Source organism: Eretmochelys imbricata, chromosome 5 (genome assembly GCF_965152235.1).
Source record: "Eretmochelys imbricata isolate rEreImb1 chromosome 5, rEreImb1.hap1, whole genome shotgun sequence".
NCBI classification, from domain to species: Eukaryota; Metazoa; Chordata; order Testudines; family Cheloniidae; genus Eretmochelys; species Eretmochelys imbricata.
In genome coordinates, this window is record NC_135576.1 from 98,075,676 (window position 1) to 98,095,334 (window position 19,659).

The 19,659-nt window shown below is 40.5% G+C and overlaps 1 protein-coding gene across 4 annotated transcripts in view; it reads left to right on the top strand.

Moving 5' to 3' along the window:
* The first annotated feature begins 676 nt into the window (after nt 1-676).
* CEMIP2 (cell migration inducing hyaluronidase 2) overlaps nt 677-19,659 on the top strand; it is an 80,690-nt gene continuing 61,707 nt past the window's right edge. The window contains exon 1 of one of the 4 annotated variants that reach the window (XM_077817589.1): nt 677-784. The gene's annotated coding sequence lies outside the window, so the exon portion shown is untranslated. Of the gene's footprint in view, nt 785-15,442; nt 15,574-16,177; nt 16,289-19,659 lie in introns of those variants that run through there. The other 3 variants (XM_077817588.1, XM_077817587.1, XM_077817590.1) reach the window with 3 other exon arrangements.

Genomic DNA, 19,659 nt, shown 5'->3' on the forward strand with positions numbered 1-19,659 from the left:
ACTGGTTTTTGTTTTAAAAGAATTATGAGTATTTTTAGGTATTGTACCTGCCCTTGTGTTCCCCCTGCCAGTTTATGGTTTCACAATCACTCATTCCTGATAATATTTCTTCTTTCCTCTGTTTGATTGTGAAAGCCAGACCAAGCATGACACTGACTGGACAGAAACTTTTGTCAAATAAATAAGCAAAGTGGGAAACTCTCCCATCTCTTTCAGAGAAAGTCATTCTCGGTGGCATTTCGATCCAAATCAGTTTAAAAATAATTCAAATAGAAGTGTGTGGGGTTTTTTTTTTTAGTTTTGTTTCCTTTTCTTTCACAGAAGAGATTCTTGCACATGAGCTCTCATATCTTTTTAAGTATGCTTATGCAGCCCACAAAAGTCAAGGTGCTAAATAATTTGAATTCATTGTTGTTTTTCTGTAGCACTGAAACTAACATCAGCGAAAGCAGCTAATGTCAAAACAGGATGATGGTACTGATTAAAAACCACTAACACTGGCTAAATGAGATGAGAAAAATAAAATTGTCAAATGTCCTGGCTAATTGAATAGATATTGTGTGTCAAATACTCTTTTCCACATAAGAAGACCTGGAAGGGGAGGTTTGACCTAAAAAATTCCACTCCAAAACCATCTAATCTATTAATGAAATTCACCCCTACAAAGAAGAACAAAGTCTAACTACACTGGAACTCTATTCTGAATACTTAAGAGGTGACTAGGCATTATGCGATCTCTGTACAGAATTTCACCATGTGTACTGTTGATGTGCCTGAAATGGAAGTAAGTAATACTTGTGGTAGTAAACACTGAGCTTAGCAGTAAGTGTTGGCGGAACTACGCCCTCCAGCAGGGTCTAAGTGATGCATGAACCTTGTGAGGTCTTTCTGTTCAGTGTCTGGGCATTTCCCCAGAATCTCTAATAGGTTTGTTGTATTTTTTGTAGATCTCAATTGTAATATTTTTTTTTCCTAGCCAGGCATGAGTTACTATCAGATCTCTCATTTCCATAAAGTCTGAGTGCTGTGTAGTATTAGAATGAAGAAAATTGCTTTGGTGAATATACGTTGTTATAATATCTGTGTGCTTAGCCTGAACTTTTAATTTAGAGACCGTTGCCTTGGAGATGTTTTGCTATTTTGAGCTTTAGTTGTATTAACAATGAAGTTTAGTCTGTTGCTGGTTGCAGCCTGTTTTCTGCTGCACACTGCTAAGCCCACGAAGTGTTGTGGAGGTAGGATTTAACTATAAAATATTGGTATCAGTCCAATATGTACATCTGGCTTGCTCAATAAATGTACTTCTGCAGCAATAAAACAGTAGAAAGGGGGAGGGAAGTGGAATAAAGTAACAAAGTAAAGAGAAGCGATTAATGAGTAGAGATAGAATCTGAAGAAAAATAAGCAAAATAAACCCATTAACCCCACAACTTCTCACCCTGCTGGAGATCAGCCTTCTGAGTGTATCCTGGAAGGAAATCAAATTTCCATTACAGACTGCAGAGTGTCTCAAGCTTTTGTCATGTCCCCAACATTTTTATTAGGTATTTTTCCTGTATTTTAATGGGGGGGGTATTATTCATCCTATGAGAATTAAATGCTAATGTTTCAGAAGGGCAATAGGGAACTGATGATATGTTTCGGTCAAAGGGTTTGTGCATTCTGAAGCGGTCATGGTTTTATTGTTTCTTTGTATGAAGCATTTGAAGAATAGGTGCATGTCTCAACGGATTGTCGTCAGTGAAGTTCTCTAGAGAGCTATGAGCTAGTTTGCATCATAGCCATTTCAGCTTTCCTGTTCAGGTTGAATGTTTGTAGGCATGGCAGCAAAAGATAAAAACACACTAAGAATCCTGCAGGAAGCTCTGGTCAGATCTGAGTCTTAATGTAGTTCTCAGGTTCCCCAAAGTCTAAGTCTATGGATTTATGACAAATATAAATTCCTTTGAGTTGGCAGATATGTTGTGCTCATCAGTTCAGTGGGCAGCTTTAATCTTTAATATCTCTTTCTTAATGATTTTGAAATAAACTCAGGGAAACAAGTGGCTGTCCACCTGTACGTGCAAAGCTGTTTCTTTAGTCTCTCTCTTTTTTTTTAATCAGCTGCTGTAGACTGAATACAAATAACTGACACAAGTTAAAATCAGAGAATAGAGTCAGAGGTCCAAATATTTAAACTTGGATGCCTAAAGTTAAATCCATGTTTGGGCACTGAAATAAGTGGCATGATTTTCAGGGGTGCTGAGCACCTATTCCTTAACTTGAAGCCAATTAAAGTTGTGCACGCTCAGTCTCTCTGAGAATCGGGCCATTTCTATTTAGCTGCCTAAAGATGTGTCTCATTTTAGACAGACAAACTTGAATATTTTGAGCAAAAACCTATAATCTCAAGTGGTAAAGTCTTCTCATTTGTAATCATTAGCTTACAACAGTCTTTTGTATGAGACACTTTAATTCCTGTTTTTTAGGTCAGAAAACAAGAGGGCAGGATGATATCCTGAGCAGAGCATGTTACAGATAATGCTCTTCCTGTAACAGTGATTACTCTTTATATTCATTCTTCTCCCAAAAGGAAAAGGGTTCAGTTTGCTATTTGTTGGCCATCTATGTTGACAGAACACTGTAAATTAACGGAAAGAAAATCTTGTCAGTTGTATGCATTTTTATGATTGCTTTGGGTACTCCTGCAGTGACAATAAACAAGGTAAGCCGTAAAGAAGTTTTATTCTACAATATGTAATATAATTAATTTGATTACATTCTAGTTTATTTCAGAAAATTTCCTGTTATACAGGTAATATAGAAGTATTTGGAGAACTAGCACCTCAAAATCTATAGGCGTATGGCAACTGAAAGACAAAACAACAGTAAAATGCTTTGTGTTAACAAGTCATCTTGCATGATGGTTCTTTCACTCATATTGATTTTTGGTACATTTTATTTTAGACTTGGTTGTAATAGTCCATGAAAGTACTTCCCCTTGAAATGCTCTAGTGTCTTGAGGTTGTTGCAATTTGCTTGCTACATTTTCAAGGATACACAAAACACTACTACAGACAAAGTTTTTTTCTCAGAGAAAGTGAGTTACAAGCTAAATCCAGATTCTAAGCATTTTTGGCAGCCGTTCTTGTTTGCCAGCAATCAAGAAGAATAATGACATCTTTCTGCTTTTTCCAGAGTTGTTTGTTAATGTTTTATAATATACATTTTAAAACATTTTCATTTCTAAAAATATTTACACTGTACTCCTATCAAATTTATAGTTGCTAACTTAACTTTATAAAAAAGGCAGTTTTATAAGAAAACAAACAAAAACAGCAATAATGCTTTTTGTGTGTGTGTGAAAGAATTAATCTGTCTCCACATAATCAAGACAAAAAGGACACAATGTTGTAACAAATCTGTCTGCTTTTGTATATAACTGCTGGTTTGGACTGAGGTCAGAAACATGTAGCTCTTAGGCTCAGTTCTAGTTGTACTGTATACTCCGTGGAATATATGGCAAAATCAATATCTATTAAGATCAAATAAAAGTGAAAGTTAAGGAACACAGACTTATTAGATGAAATGTTTATAAGTAAGGATTTTAAACAGGAAAACATATTTTAAGTAATGATATTAAATCCATGATGTAAAACACAAACTGTACCATAGATTCTAGATCATTTGAACTAAAGCCAGGTAAATAATGTTTAGCAAATAATGTATCTGAAAATGTTAACCTCCTTTTTAGTTTGTGAAATGCATACAAGCAGTTTGTAATTTTCTTGAATTCATTATTTACCAAATAATTTAGACAAATGCTTCAAAGGGCTGTAGATTGTTGCTGAGCATTTCATTGTGAATACTATATTTCATATTCAAAACTCAAGCTATCCTGGGCTATGTCTATACCATGTGAAAAACACAGACCCCTGACTGATGTCAGTTTCATAAACAAAAGCACGGTGTCCACAGTGCTATGTCAGGGGGAGACGCTCTGCTACTGACATAGCTACCACCGCTCATTGGGGGTGACTTAATTAGGCTGGCGAAAGAGCTCTCTCCCATTGGCATAGAGCAGCTACACAGGAAACCTTACAGCGGTGCTGCTGCAGCGGTACAGCTGTGCCGCCGTAAGGTCTGTAGTGTAGACTTAGCCTTGATTGGTCTTGATTGGATACATATAATTACATGTTGTTGTTTCTGTTCCCTGACTAGACAAGCATAACCTTTCGATTCGAGTTTCTGGTGCAAATCCTCAGACTCATTCAAAATTCATTTTCAATGCATATTTTTAATATTGACTTCAAATTTACTGCTTCAACAAATATTCTTGCTAGTAAATTTATTCACTACAATATTTGCAGAAAGCTAACACATAAGGGGGTAAACATAACAAAACAAATGTAATTTTTATTGGAACAAATATTAAAATATTTTTTAAGTTTTCATTCAGCAGTAGTCTCCACAACACACTTGCATATAATTAAGTAGGACATGTAAATAGGCTTTACATTTTTAATAGTGCGTGGAAATGGATCACAGACTGGTGGGAAGAGCGTACCCATTTTTGTTCACATGAGGATAGTTAAACAGTCAATAACTGTACTAGAGCTGGGTCCTCATTCAATACTAAGATGCCACAATTATGTTAGTTTTACCCAGACAACTCTAAATGATATCACACTATGCATCTGCCATATTTTGTGCCTATAGTGAAGTTGCCCCTTGGTAGACGAATGTAAAGTGAAAAATAACTTGCAGGGAAATATTTCCCTACATTTGACTATACCAAGCCCTCCTGTCTCCTCTCCATCTCCTGCTTTCCATCTATGTCCTTTTGGTCCTCTGACACCTCTCCAGTTCCTCTTGGATCCTTGCTCATCTCCATCCCCTCCCCATGTATCTTCTGTATTACCTTAGCAGCCTTCTTGCAGAGGCTCTGCCTGAAGGGGATGACAGCCTAATAATAATAATTAATAATAAAAAAAACAAAAACAAAAAATTGTTTTTGTTTCTTTGCACCTGACTTAAGGACTTGGTAATGGTTTGTTCCAAAAGAAACCCAGGTCATAGGCCTCTAATTTGGAGATAAAGTTATTGGAGATCATTAGCTCTGCTTAAGAGATTTTAGACAAATTGTTGAGAATAAGTGCTCCACAAGTACCATCTTAATAACCATGTGCACCTGTAAGGTAGACTGTCAGACAGAATATTTGCTCTCATTTCACATATCCTATTCACAACTGTTGTAACCACAAAACATACATAACTTAATATTATACATGTGTTGACTAATATATGCTGGCTAGCATACGTATATATTATGCTGATAATACTTCCTGCCATATATATTCCAAGCATTTAAGTATACATATGAAGTATTAATATCAGTTATATACGCCAAATTGGCCTGTACCTTTATTGTAATCCTGTTCACTTATGCTAAGTATTCCATGACAACTTGCATTAGCTGGACGAAGTTTTGGCTTAAGTAGATAGGAAAACTGTCAGTATCAGGATATATAATAGTTTCTTCATAGCAACAGAAAGGGAGTTACCCTCACAAACCTATTTATTCTAGTACAGGCCTAGGAGGTGTCTTCATGCCTCTTAGTACCTGGAATGCATGTGCTCAGAACAAAGATAAGGCTACATCATGACCTGGAATGCCTGGTTCAGAACAAAAGATAAAGGGGTATACCATGGTACCAGAAACAAACAAGGTAAAAAGTGGATTGAGTTCAGTTTCAGGTGAAGTATATTGTATCTTTTACTGGTAAATAAGTAGGTTATAAAAAGATGGTTTTAGGGATGTAACTTTGCAGGGCATACCTTCCATGTAAGGTGAATGTAACATTGATGCTCTTTGAAACTGGTATCGTACAGAACCTTTTCCCTGTAACACAATAATAAGCCTGACTGATATTGGTTTTTTGGTCTCTTGAGTATACTTCATTTAAAAAAAAACCCAAAAACCAAAATGTGGTCTAGCAATTGACTATACAGTTTAAACACATGCCATACCAAAAAATGGTGAGAGCATTAAGTTTGCAAAATTACATACTTCAAAGTCAGGAAAATAATTTCTTGATCAGTGACCGCTAAGAAGCTAATACTTTGCATCCCTTTGGATGGACACTTGGATCAATGATCTGTTCGATATTGCAATATATGAAAGACTCACTTTGCTAGACAAGGTGAATTGATCGTTCTGTGATCACTAGTACAATTTGATAACTAGTTGGAGACTCCTGTTGGCTCATAAGCCATATGTGCAATTGTGATGGATAAGAGTTGGGGACTGAAGATGTGTAAAGAGGATGTAGGGTTTTGTTCTATTAAGGATCTGTCTGTCTGTGTTCTTATACCATGTCTCTCTCCAAGTCCTTAATTTAGTGAATTTGCTCAATCTTAATGGTAAAACCTGGACTCAGCACTCAGCCTGAGTACTTGAGCTCTCTGTTGGAGAAGTCTGTCCAAATGAAGGGGGAGTAACTCCATGGCAGGTACTGCAGCCTTGACCCTTACATCTGCTGACTGCACCACCTCTATGGATCCATGTGGCTGTAATTCCACCACCCAGTCTCCCAGCTGACCCAGCACTAAGGCATAATTAAGCCCTTCATGACTACTACTACTATTGTTATTATTTCTTCATTTGCATTATAATAGTACCTAGAGGGTCCACCAAGACCGGAGTGCCATTATGCCATACAAACACATAGTAAGACATAGATACATAGCAGTCCTTGCGCAGAAGAGATTACATTGTAAATAGACAAGAAACACAAAGGGTGCGAAAATGAGGAACTGAGGCACAGAGACACTGGTGTTTTCAAAAATACTTAGCATTTGCTTAGCTCTACTACCACAGAAATCAACAGTAAAATTACCATTGACTTCTAAATGCTCTTGAAAATCCACTGTAAGTGTTTTGCCCAAAGTCACACATAAAGTCTGCAGGAGAACCAAGAATTGAATCCACATCACCTGAGTGGAGATGGCCAAAACTTGGGATTTTTAGTTTTGGGGAAATTTTGAAATTTGGTTACATTGTGATTCAGAATGAAACCAATTTTTTTTGTAATTTCCTGCAAACTGGAAAGTCCGAAGAAAAAGTCATTTCTGCAAGACTGCCACATGCTGTTTCTGAAATAAAATATGTTCCCTGGGACTTCCACAGCCGCTGACTTATATTTGTAAGATTTAAACATGTAATATCATAGAAGAAAGCTAATAAAGTACAAGTCATTATGCTGAAACTAGTCAATGCTAAATTCTGACTAAAAATTGGCACTAATCTAAAGGGCCCTAAAATAAAAATGTAATCCAACGATAAAGTGGAATGCATTTCATACTCTGTCTCAGTCCAGTATTCTAATACAACCTACCTCCAACAGTTTTGACATTTTTTGGCCAAGAGTAAATCTCTGTACAGCTCAGCAATTTATTTCAGCTATTATAGTTCATCAGTAAGAAAAACTGATATTATTTTAGACCCCAAGTTAACAAAGCACTTAAGTGTGCACAAGCGTGTGTCATGATTTTAGGTTAATATGTGTTTTGAAAATAGGCCTCAGGTTCCTAGGTCATTTCAGGGCTTTTGGAAATTTTAGCCTATGTCACCAAAGATGATTGCAAAGTACAGGAGGTAAAATGTACCATTTCCTTTTTCTTATTTCTGGATGTCTAAAAGTCTAATAATATTCCATTACTCCCTCTTCTAAGAAGACAGCAGTTTTTAAAGTTCAAATTCAAAATGCATTCAAAATGTCAAGGAGGAATTTGACCTTTGATGTCTGATTATGTTATGTTCTTTGGGGTTTTTTTTACATTATATCTTAAGTGTGCACTTGTCTTTCATCTTAACAAATGAATCACAGAATCATAGAATATCAGGGTTGGAAGGGACCTCAGGAGGTCATCTAGTCCAACCCCCTGCTCAAAAGCAGGACCCATCCCCAATTAAATCATCCCAGCCAGGGCTTTGTCAAGCCTGACCTTAAAAACTTCTAAGGAAGGAGATTCCACCACCTCCCTAGGCAACACATTCCAGTGTTTCACCACCCTCCTAGTGAAACAGTTTTTCCTAATATCCAACCTAAACCTCCCCCACTGCAACTTGAGACCATTACTCCTTGTCCTGTCCTCTTCTACCACTGAGAATAGTCTAGAACCATCCTCTCTGGAACCACCTCTCAGGTAGTTGAAAGCAGCTATCAAATCCCCCCTCATTCTTCTCTTCCGCAGACTAAACAATCCCAGTTCCCTCAGCCTCTCCTCATAAGTCATGTGTTCCAGACCCCTAATCATTTTTGTTGCCCTTTGCTGGACTTCTTTCCAATTTATCCACATCCTTCTTGTAGTGTGGGGCCCAAAACTGGACACAGTACTCCAGATGAGGCCTCACCAATGTCGAATAGAGGGGGACGATCACGTCCCTCGATCTGCTCGCTATGCCCCTACTTATACATCCCAAAATGCCATTGGCCTTCTTGGCAACAAGGGCACACTGCTGACTCATATCCAGCTTCTCGTCCACTGTCACCCCTAGGTCCTTTTCCGCAGAACTGCTGTCTAGCCATTCGGTCCCTAGTCTGTAGCTGTGCATTGGGTTCTTCCGTCCTAAGTGCAGGACCCTTGTAATGACTTGTAATATGAATGATACCTTTTATACAAATATATTTAAAAAGACCAAACTCTTTTAAAAGAATCACTGTAAAATCTGTAACTAAGGCAACTAGACTTAACAGGTAGAGGGACATGAAAAATAATGTAAGCGCTATTTAAATAGTTTTTAAAATCTCTTTTCTGTAAACTATCTGGTATAAGCAAAGCATGGGAAGGTATTATATAGAGTATAAAGTGTTTACTGGCATTTTTAAAAATGGCCACATAATTTATGACAGTCTATCACATGTACTCTATATTGTCTGTGAGGACCCCAGTCTATAAATAAAAGCAATAAAAATACTGTACAAATACAATTTATCCAAAAGAACTTTGCAGACATACAGAAAAGGCACCCATTTTTTTTAATACAATATTTTTTCATCCAGTTGCTAAAAACAAAATAGACCACAAGACTCAATTTACTTTGTAGTCAAAGAAATCCAAAAAGGGTAGAGAAACTGTATGAAATCCTGGCCCCATTGAAGTCAGTAGGAAGTTTTGCTATTGACTTCAGTAGGACCAGGATTTCACTCTTAGTGCCTTTATACCAAAATGAACATCAAATAACGAGTAACAGATTGCATGGAAGAGAGTAAATGCTAAAGTGAAATTAAAAAAATGAGCGCCTGAGTCATAATTAACATACATGTTTGTAATAACTTTAAAACACACCTACTATATGCAGTAGCTGTTACCTACCACAAAGAGGATGGGGGTGAGCCAAAAAGTTGTAAATAGGGACGACAATGTGCTAGTTCTCTCAACCATAACCTACAAATGTTATGATTTCCTGAATCACAAAGGTCTAGATGAGATCTTAAAGAGGAGGGGTTGCAATTTTAATAAGGAACTTATTTAAGTTTGGTTTGTTTGGACTTTATCTAGTTTGGAAGGACTTAAAGAAGGCTCTTTTGACACTCGTGTTTTATTGTCTGAGGCACTGTTCAAAACACATCCATATCCTCTTTTCAAATATGTCTTTAGCAATGTTTCTTTTAAATGTTACGGTATCTCTTTGGCATGATGATCTGTGAACTTCGAGTTCAGAACAGTTCCAGAAAAGAAGTCATACGCATTTTCAGAAAGCAATCCTCCACACTGTCAAGTTTGATGTGACTTCTAACATAATTTTAAAAGAATATTAAAATTTTAAACTTGGGTTTCTTGTGCAAGAGAGGGCTTTGAGATGGTTTGTTTTCAACATTTGCTAGTTTATTTGGCTTCCAACATTTTATTTTTGATTAATAGCCAGGGCATAATATTAGAGTGGGTCTGATGATCAACCAAAACTAACTGTGTATTGAAGAACAGTTAATAACAATAGTGTGTGTGTGTATATATATTACCATGACCTTATAAGCCAGTCAATGACCACTGGCAAAGGGCTCATTATCCGTAACTACAACTGTTATCAGACCTGACGAATTCCTCCTTTTGCACTATGATTGCTTATCTGTTATTCTTATTAGATAGTCTTGACACCATGGCAAACTCCACTATACATAACACAACTGTTGTCATAATTGTTATCCAAAAAGTATCTTGTAACGTATTGAAGGAAAACTGGTGACACTCAGATAATTAATATTTTTGTGTGTTACATAGGGTTAGCCTGTAAAAAGTTATGTAGGTGTACTAGAAATATGTTTGTTTGGACCAAGCAATCCAAGTAGAGCTGATAAACAATTTGTCCTAGACAAAGGAATGCTGTTTTGTCTGTTTCCCTTTGTCTCCAGTGTAAATTAAGCAAGGTGATGCCAGAGACAGTGGAAGTTATATTTATATCTGAGTCAACAGGAAAAGCAAATTGAGAGAAGGGCAAGGATTGGAACACAGCATGGTATCAACTTCCTGGAGCACAAGCAGCACAGGAGAAATGCTTTATCTGGGGATATACTCCAAAAGAATACATTTCAAAGGTTTACTGGTCTATAAGAAGGGGAGAGAAACCCTTAGTTATCCATCACTTAGTGGACAAAGGGAATTAGGATTCTTTGATTCTGTGAACAGTGGATCTTCCTACCTGAAGGCCTGGAGATGCAGACAGCTTGATGGAAGTGAAAAAGCTTTAGTTACTGAAAGTGTGTTATTTTGTTTTACTTGTAATCATTCCTGACTCTTTTCTTGCTTAGAATTGCTTAAATTCATGTTCTTTATTAATAAATTTATGCTTAGTTATACTGCAAATCATCTCAGTGCTGTTATATTAAAGTGGGGTGTGCATCCTCAGTTGAGCCAACAGGCTGGTGTGGCAGTGGACTTGGTTATTTTCTGAGAGTGTCCAATGAGAGGGACTGGACATTTCAGAGATGCCTCTAGGTAATTTGGAACTGGATGCATTGAACGTTACCTGCAAGGCAAAGTTTAGACTGTCGAGTCTCAAGGAGTTTGGTGGTGAGGCAGACAGAGTGTGTGGTAGGGAATTGTCACAGTTTAAGCTCCAGCAAAGATCTTTTTTGCTGAGGCAGGGAGGCAACACAGTGATTTACGGTTTTGGGTTCCCTGAGGAAAGCATCACAAGATCACAGGTATAAGAATTTAGGCTATTGGATTCGATGGGCCATGGTTTGAGCCAATATGGCAATACTAGTTTTAATCGTGAATTATGAGGCTTCACAAATATTACTTTTTAGCTTCAAACTGCTGAATAAACATTAGTTACGGTATTCCCATTTTGACAGGTTTCAGAGTAGCAGCTGTGTTAGTCTGTATTCGCAAAAAGAAAAGTACTTGTGGCACCTTACAGTCTAACAAATTTATTTGAGCATAAGCTTTCGTGAGCTACAGCTCTCTTCATCGGATGCATTCAGTGGAAAATACCAATTCCCATTTCATCCCTTCCTTCTGACAAACATAGGCCCTTATCCTGCAAACATTGACACACAGCATGCATAACTTTAAACAGATATGTCCGTGTTTGCAGGTTAAGGGCTATAGGGCCTGCAAAGAGTTACCCATGCACATATCCTTACTCCCACAGGCAGGAGCACCAGAAGAGGGGGCGGATAGACGTGAAATCCCCCACTCCTGACACATTTGGTAAAATTTTGTCCACCAGCTGGTAGTGCTGCAGTGGCCTTAAAGACAGCTTGGTGCCAAGCTCGTGGGTCTTCTCCCCCTGCCCATAGAGACTGGCAGCAGAAGAACTCGGCTTGCTACTGCTGCCAGCTGGTGTGGGGTGGCGCTGCCTCTTAGGGGCTTCCCACATGCTGTCAGGGAGGATGCTGAGGAGCTGGCTGTGGTGGTGCTGGCTCTGGAGAGGGGGAAATTGGTGGCCTCGGGAATGGTGCCAGACATTTTTTTTTAACTGTGCAGTCTGTGCAAGCCTCCCCCCGCCCCAGGAGTCTGAATTCCACTGCTGTCTCCTAGTAATGCTGGAGGCAGCACGGGGTGAGGCTGGCTGTCCCAGATGTTTGACCGAGCGAAGGGTCCAGCCCGGCCGTCAAGTGGTGCTAGCGTGGAGCAAAGGGGATGGTGCAGAAAAGTACCAGCCCTGCCCAGCAATTCAACTTTGTGGCTCAGGAATCGGGATGAGACTTGGTAAGGCCCATCCTCTGCCTGCCTTCACTCACCCAAATCCAGCCTCCAAACCCTCCCCTTCTACTCCACAGGGTGTCTCAATCGCCTCCCTCTGACCCTGCTCCTATTCAGTAAATTTTGGAAAACATTCAGTAATTTTTTTTAGATTTCACCCTCCCCGCTGCTTATGACCCCAAGTGGCTCTCTTGCCACTTGTAGTCCCATTGAAATTGGAACACTTTGCAGGACCAGGTACATATTTTAACTGAATTCTGGATCTCTTAATTTGCCATATATCTGTATATAAAAGTAAACTGTTCTTTGCATTACTGGAAACTTTGCTTTAGGGATGGATGGGAAATGCTATGTATTAAAGAGAAATAAGCATTGTGAGGACAACACATTTTAAGAGGTATGTCCTTCTGCTCACCGAAAGCAGGAAGCGTATCCATCTGGCCAAGTTCCTTTTTATTGATTTTGTAAAAACTGCATTAAGTGAGTGTAATTTCTCAAAGGAGAGGAAAAACTTAAGTCCTAAATATTTAATAGCATTCAGGGAGTACTGATATTAAATTGCATGATCTTACTTTTTACAAAAAGAAAAGGAGTACTTGTGGCACCTTAGAGACTAACAAATTTGTTTGAGCATAAGCTTTCGTGAGCTACAGCTCACTTCATCGGATGCACTGAAGTGAGCTGTAGCTCACGAAAGCTTATGCTCAAATAAATTTGTTAGTCTCTAAGGTGCCACAAGTCCTTTTCTTTTTGTGAATACAGACTAACACAGCTGCTACTCTGAAACCTTACTTTTTACAGTGAAAGCTCAGTGGGAATATTTCAGATGTATCATTGTTTACAGGAGCCCAAAGAACGCAGGATCACTGAAAGTTTATTGATGTAAAAGGTCCTGATTTTCAAAAAAGGTCAGGCATGAAATTGCATATGCAAAAAAGTGCATGCAATTATGAGCCTAATATGCTCATACAACTATTCTGGTTGAATAAATAATTCAAGCAGTTTGTACATAAAAATAGTCGGACTAAGTGGAAATCTGAATGCCCAAAACCTGCGTTGCATAGGCAAACAAAGTAACTGCATGTATACATTAGATGTCCAATGTTATACTTTATTTTTCCAAATGCAGCACTTTGTATATAGAAACATCCTTGATTTTCATGCTTGCTTTGGTTTATCATAGTATAAGTCTAAGATGCTCCCATTGTGTAAAACAAACAAAAATAAAAGACCTTACAATTCCTTCAGCTGAGACATGACAGATTACTTGCAAGTGCAAATGCCCTTATGCATTTGCATTTTTCATAATTATGATGGATTTATGAACATATTTGCACATGTAATTATGAATTTGACTTTTTTAAAAATTGGGCCCAATATAATTTAGAATAATTAGACTAGTATAATTAACTAGAGTGAAGAAGGAAGGGGGGAAATGCTGCCTTATTCACATTTCTAACAGTTTGTCTTGGCTATAGTGTTAGCTCAAGGTATAAATTGAGTATTACCTCTAACCTGACTCCCATTCATGTGCAATTGGGTGAGTTAAGTGGTACATTAAACTCTAGCTAGCTGGCCCATGGGGGTATGAGTTGAAGCTTGTTGAGAGCTGCAGATACTAGATTTAGTAATATCATAGGTATGCAGCTACAGACTATAGCTGCAGTTAGCATAATATATCAGATGCTAGTCCAATCACTTTGTGCTGCTAATCAAATCGCTCTGTGTAGCTTGAGTGCAGTTTTTCAGCTCTCACTAGAGTGAGACTAAATCAGTGGAGTGGCTCAAGTTTAAGTAACTGGAGCTACCTATTGCTTTAAACTGTAATGTTTACTTGCAGGATGCTATTTAGCCACTAGATGTCTCCTCTGCTGTACAGCGTTTCAGACATGGTTTTGGTTCTGGTAAACAAAGAGTTAGTTAGAACTCAAGCTGTTTGGAACTCCATTTGTCTTCAGTTCATAGTTTTCCTTTATAGTCTCCTGTTTGAGAAGGGGTGTGGCTCTCTATAGCATGACAAGCAGTGCAAGGTCGTACTTCTCTCTGATTCCTCTCCCTTACTGTGAGTCGTTTGTGTGTGTGTTGCAGAATGTTCCCCAACTTCCTCCACAACATAACATGAAGTGATTATTTGAATTCTAGTAATCCACAAAATGAGCTATATACTGCCCACATCTCCACGGGGAAGGACAAGTCCCTGCTCACGTGGTAAGACGAAAAGCAGGATAAGCACTGGACGGAGGGAAGCGATGGGAGTAGGTGCAGAATTTGCATATTTGCTACCTGCATGGTGGACGGACGAACAGGCTCTGTGGGGATTCAGCTCCTGTTTTATTTGGTGACAAGATCATTTCCCAGTCCCAGCCAGTGAATGAGAGAAGCTCCTGCTGAGAGCTCCAGAACACCAACCACCCCTAACCCCCCAAGGAAGCGTTATTGAAAACTTCCCGTACGCTCGCATCTGCTGTTGGCTTCAGACTTGCAATTATCCCCGTTGTGAAGATGCTCTCCTGGTCTGCAGTGCGACGGACACCGCGATGCCCTAAGGGCAGAAGGGGGCGGATTAGTGGCGCGGCGAGCTCACCAGGAACCGATGAGAAGGGGGAAGCAGGAGGGAGGCTGAAGAGGTTCGGGAGGTGCAGGGTTGAGAATGAGGATAATACAAGGGGACTGGAGGGGAGGAAACCGGGGAGAACATGGATGGGGTGTAGGGAACTAGGAAGAGGGGGCAGGGAGGCAGAAGTGGCTCACGGGAATGTGCGGGGGGAAGAACAGAGTAAGGAAAGAGGGGAAGCTGGGCAGCACGAGGGGTGGGGCCGATGCTGGAAAGGGAGAGGAATCGCTGGGGCAATACAGGGGGGCGCACAGACGCGGGAGCTGCCCTGGGGAGACACCAGAGCTGCAGGGGCGCTGGACGCAGCGGCTACCCCCCCGGGGTTGGGCGAGGCGAGGTCCCGCTGGGCTGCTCGCCTGGTACGGGCGTGACGCGCTGCCGCCGGCCGGGCCCCGAACCCGCAGGCCGAACACTCCCCGCGGGGGCTCAGAGCCGGGGCGCCCAGCTCCGGAGGGCTGGGCTTGTCCCTCGCGCCGCCTCCGGCCTTCCTCGCCGGGCAGGGCAGCCCAGCCCAGGCCCCAGCGCTCCTCCTCCAGCCCAGCCCCTCGGCGCCGGGGAAGGGGCTGGCAGCGGGGGTGCTGCCGGGTTGGGCGGGGAAGGGGCGGCCGGGCAGAGCCGCGTCATTTCGGGGACGGGGGCGGGGCGGGCTGTTTCCCCTCCAGGCCCCACGGCAGGAGCCGCTGCCAGTTGCGTAAAAGCGGCAGCCGGGGCGGGGAGCCGGGACACCATGCCGCCCTGACCGGTAGCGTCCTGAGCGCGCCGCTGAGGTGAGTGCCGCCGGCCCCGCCGCCGCCCCCCGAGCGCCCCCTGCTCTCCGCCTGTGGGCTCCCCCTCCCTCCACTGCTCCCCAAGCTCCGTGCAGCTCTTCCCCCGCTGACTTCCGCCCCCTGGCTCCGGCTACTCGCCCCCTGCTGGCTTCGCCCTGTCCCCCCAAGCGCTGTACTCCTCACCCGCTGTTGGCTTCCCTCTGTGCCCTGGATTCCTTACCCCAACCCTGCTGCCCTCTTCCCCAGCACCGCCTGCCGCTTAGCCCACCGCTGAGCCTGTGTACCCCATTCCGCTCTGCACCGCACACTGTTCACTCCCTGCTTCCTTTCCCCTTGCTCACCACCCGCCGGTCCCTATTTTCTTTTCCACCGATTTTCTCAAACCCAGATACAGTTTAAATGAACAAATCAGAGTTTCATCTGCAGCACAAAACAATTGTTTGCAGAGCCGTTGTAGCCCTGTTGGTCCCAGGATATTAGAGAGAAAAGGTGGGTGAAGTAATATATATATATATTTTTTTTAGGGGACCAACTTCTGTTGGTGAAAGAGACAAGCTCTGGGGCTACACAGATCTGGAGAAGAGCTTGTTTCTTTCACCAACAGAAGTTTGTATGAAACAGCCTAAGTTAGGAGCGGAACTAAAACATCCTTCCGCACCCTTTCATGGACTGGATAAAGAAGATTGGTTGAAGACAAGAAACTGTTACTTGAAAGGTGATAATTTATCTTGACGCATTTTTTAAATTAGGTTGAGTTATTGACATCTACTTGTAAGCAACTTTTTTTTTTTTTTGGTTGGCTTAGGAAGAAAGTTACACTTGTATTGCCAAGTTTTACCTCTTGGCTGGTCATGCTTATCTTTGCTAAACTAAACCCTATCTTTCCTTTATTCCAGTTTTAATAAGCAAATGGAAAGCTAATGTCTTGTGTTTTAATCTAAGTTGGGAAGTCTCTAAAAATTTACAGGCACTTAAATATTGTTTTAGGTTTGATGCTGTTGTGTGTCAGTTAGAGTAGTAATAGCAACTGGTATTGTAGACTTCCCTGAAAGAAAATAAAAATGTTATCATTTGATGTAACATGTTTCAGAGTAGCAGCCGTGTTAGTCTGTATTCGCAAAAAGAAAAGGAGTACTAGTGGCACCTTAGAGATAAATTGGTTAGTCTCTAAGGTGCCACTAGTACTCCTTTTCTTTTTGATGTAACGTTACCTATTTAAATATGCTTTTGAAAAAGCTTATATTAAACATAAGGGTCTGACTTAAATTGGGAGATAGGGAGAGAGCTAGGAAATTCACAACTTTAAATTCTAGTTAGATGTCATGTCCACTGTATCCTAGGAGTGGATGGAGTCCCTGAACAGAGTGTAATCTTTCATACCCTCAAGTAAATTCTTCCACTGAAGGTTATTGCATGCATAAATTCCCAGCACATGGTGAGAACTGACCTCAACACCTGCAGCAGTACACAAATACAGTGAGTTCAGGATGAATTAGCTGCCTTAACTTTGAATTCCACAGGTTTTTTTTCTTTGTTTAAACCAGACTGATAATGATTTATTGTAACTTTCTTGTTTTTAAGTGCATTCTTGTTCTAACAAAACTACTGAATGCATTAGAATCTCTTTAATAATTCACAACAAATTTGACAGGGGGTTCTCACCTCTCAGCAGGTAATAGATGCTGTAGCAGGGTCTTGCATTGTAAAAATAATCTAACCTTAGCAGGTATTTTAAACCGGGGTTCTCAAACTTATTTTTTGATAGTGTGGACCTTATCTTAATCTCATGGGCTACTTCCCCTCCCATTTGCAACATATGGACAATATTCTCTCCCGTTCATGATCATATAACGTTCATATGGTATCTACAGCAATCGCTTACATAAAAGTAATATTCGGAAAATATGTAATATAGTTTTAGTTTCTTTTAATGAAACTTATCAATTGGAAAAAAAGAGTGGCACCTGCACCATGTTACCAGCCAGCTTTCCACAGACCACCACCAACTGCTCTGGACTGCCAGTGGTCCATGAATTAAAATTTAGAAACCTCTACTGCATTATCATAAATGCTTGAAGTTGAACTATGATCAACAACAACAACCCCAAACAAAAAAATCCCCAAACAAAGTATGTTGTTGATTTGTATGGAATTTGCAAAATTCAGTAATTTGCAGTGGTTATGTGAATTAGTGAGATTGACTTGTTAGCTTGTATTTGGTGTTATATTGAGTTTGTGATGCTTTACTGGTCGATATGGTAAGAACAGAATGGAGGCTATTGAATTAAATACAAAAATGAAAAATAGGCAGAGAAGGCCTTGTTTATTTTTCTAGTTTGTTTCTAATATGTGGTAGATTTTGACAATGGCTAACCACCAGCTGGGATTTTAAACATGGTAGGCCGTTCTGGATTGTGGGAGAAACACATTAGCTGTTCCTGCTACAATGATCATCAGTGAAATAGTTAATGTTGGTAAATATATTGTCATCTTAAGGTGTTAGAACAATCAGTCTGTTGAGATGAAGTTTCCCCACTCTTCATTAAAGGCCTGGTCATGCAAGACGGTGAGGGTGCTTAGCGCCTCACAAGGAAAAGGTTCTGTGGTTACTCTGTTGCAGCCAATTATCCAAATGTTGCTAGAAAGAGCTACCATGTCTTCGTTCATAGAACTCTCATGTGTAGATTGTGTTTTTAGAGCACTGGCATGAAAAGAACAAAGTATACTAACAAAACTAACAAAGTCTTAGTATGGTGACAAAGTGTCACACTTAGCATTTGAGACATGTATGTAAAAAAACAAATTGTAATAGTTATGGGGCACATTTTCAATACATCCACAGATTGGGTACCTTGTTTAGATGTAGCCTTAATTCTGTGTTTCTAATAAAGTTTGTTAACTGTAATTTTCTTGGAAGATAATATGTATGAAATCACCATGCCTGCAGTCTTTACATCATCTTAATTAACTTTTGTTGAGTATAGAGTATACTATATGATCAAGTTTAAAATGTTGTCCCCCACGGGATAATTTACGCGCACAGGGATGTCCATGAAAGTATAATAGGAGTTGTACAGCTAAATCCTTGGAATTAAAGCATATTTTTTAGGGTATCTGAAAAACTGGCTACACAATATTTTTCATATTTAAATACCTTGCAGATTGTCTTGATGTGTGTGAGGATATTACCCTGCAATATTACGCACACTTTAAAGTTGAGACAGTTTTATGTGCGCCTGAAGGGAAAAAGGTAACAGAAGGCTGGGAAGTAACGTAACCTAAACCAAAAACAAAAAAAAGTATAATGCTATGCTGAGGAAAGAGTAGATCTTTGATCTGCTAGACAATGATAGCCTTCCTTTTGAAGAAACTTCAGTCAAGAAAGTTACTTTGGTGCATGCTATAAATAGACTCGCAATGACACATCTGAATTTACTGGTGTAGGATGACCTGTTGCTCATTAGAATTAGGACTGTACAGCAACAAGGAAAAAACAAGGCCCTTATCTTGCCGTGTCTAGTTCTTTGAAATGCTTAGTCCTTGGAGGTCCCACTTACGGAAATCCACAAGTCTGAAATCTTTTGGCCAACAGTGTTGGGGGCATGTGTGCCCTGCGTGTCTTCATGCCCCCTTACCAGAGGGACTAAAGGAGGAGTGCACCTCCAATTACCACTCTGTTTGCTTGCTAATCTAGAATCCTACTTATATAGGAGGACTCTGAAGTAGTGGGGAAAGGGAGTGAGTCATAGGATTGGCATGCATCTCAAAGAACTACCAGTTAGCAGTGCTTCTAAAATCAGGGCTCATGACCCCCAAGGGCATTGTGGGACAGGGTGGGGGGTTGCAAGTGAGGGCTGGCATTATGGGGTGATAAGCAGGGCAACTGCCAGGGGCCACACACCACAGGGAACCCCGGGAAGCTTAGTTACATGCTTCAGCCCCTCGTTGCCCGTAGCTGAAGCCTGAGCCCCATTGCCTGGGGCTGAAGCATATAACTTAGCTTTGTGAGGCCCCTGTGTCATGGGGCCCTGGGCAATTGCCCTGCTTGCCAATACCAGCCATGAGTACTAGTCATAACTTAATGAT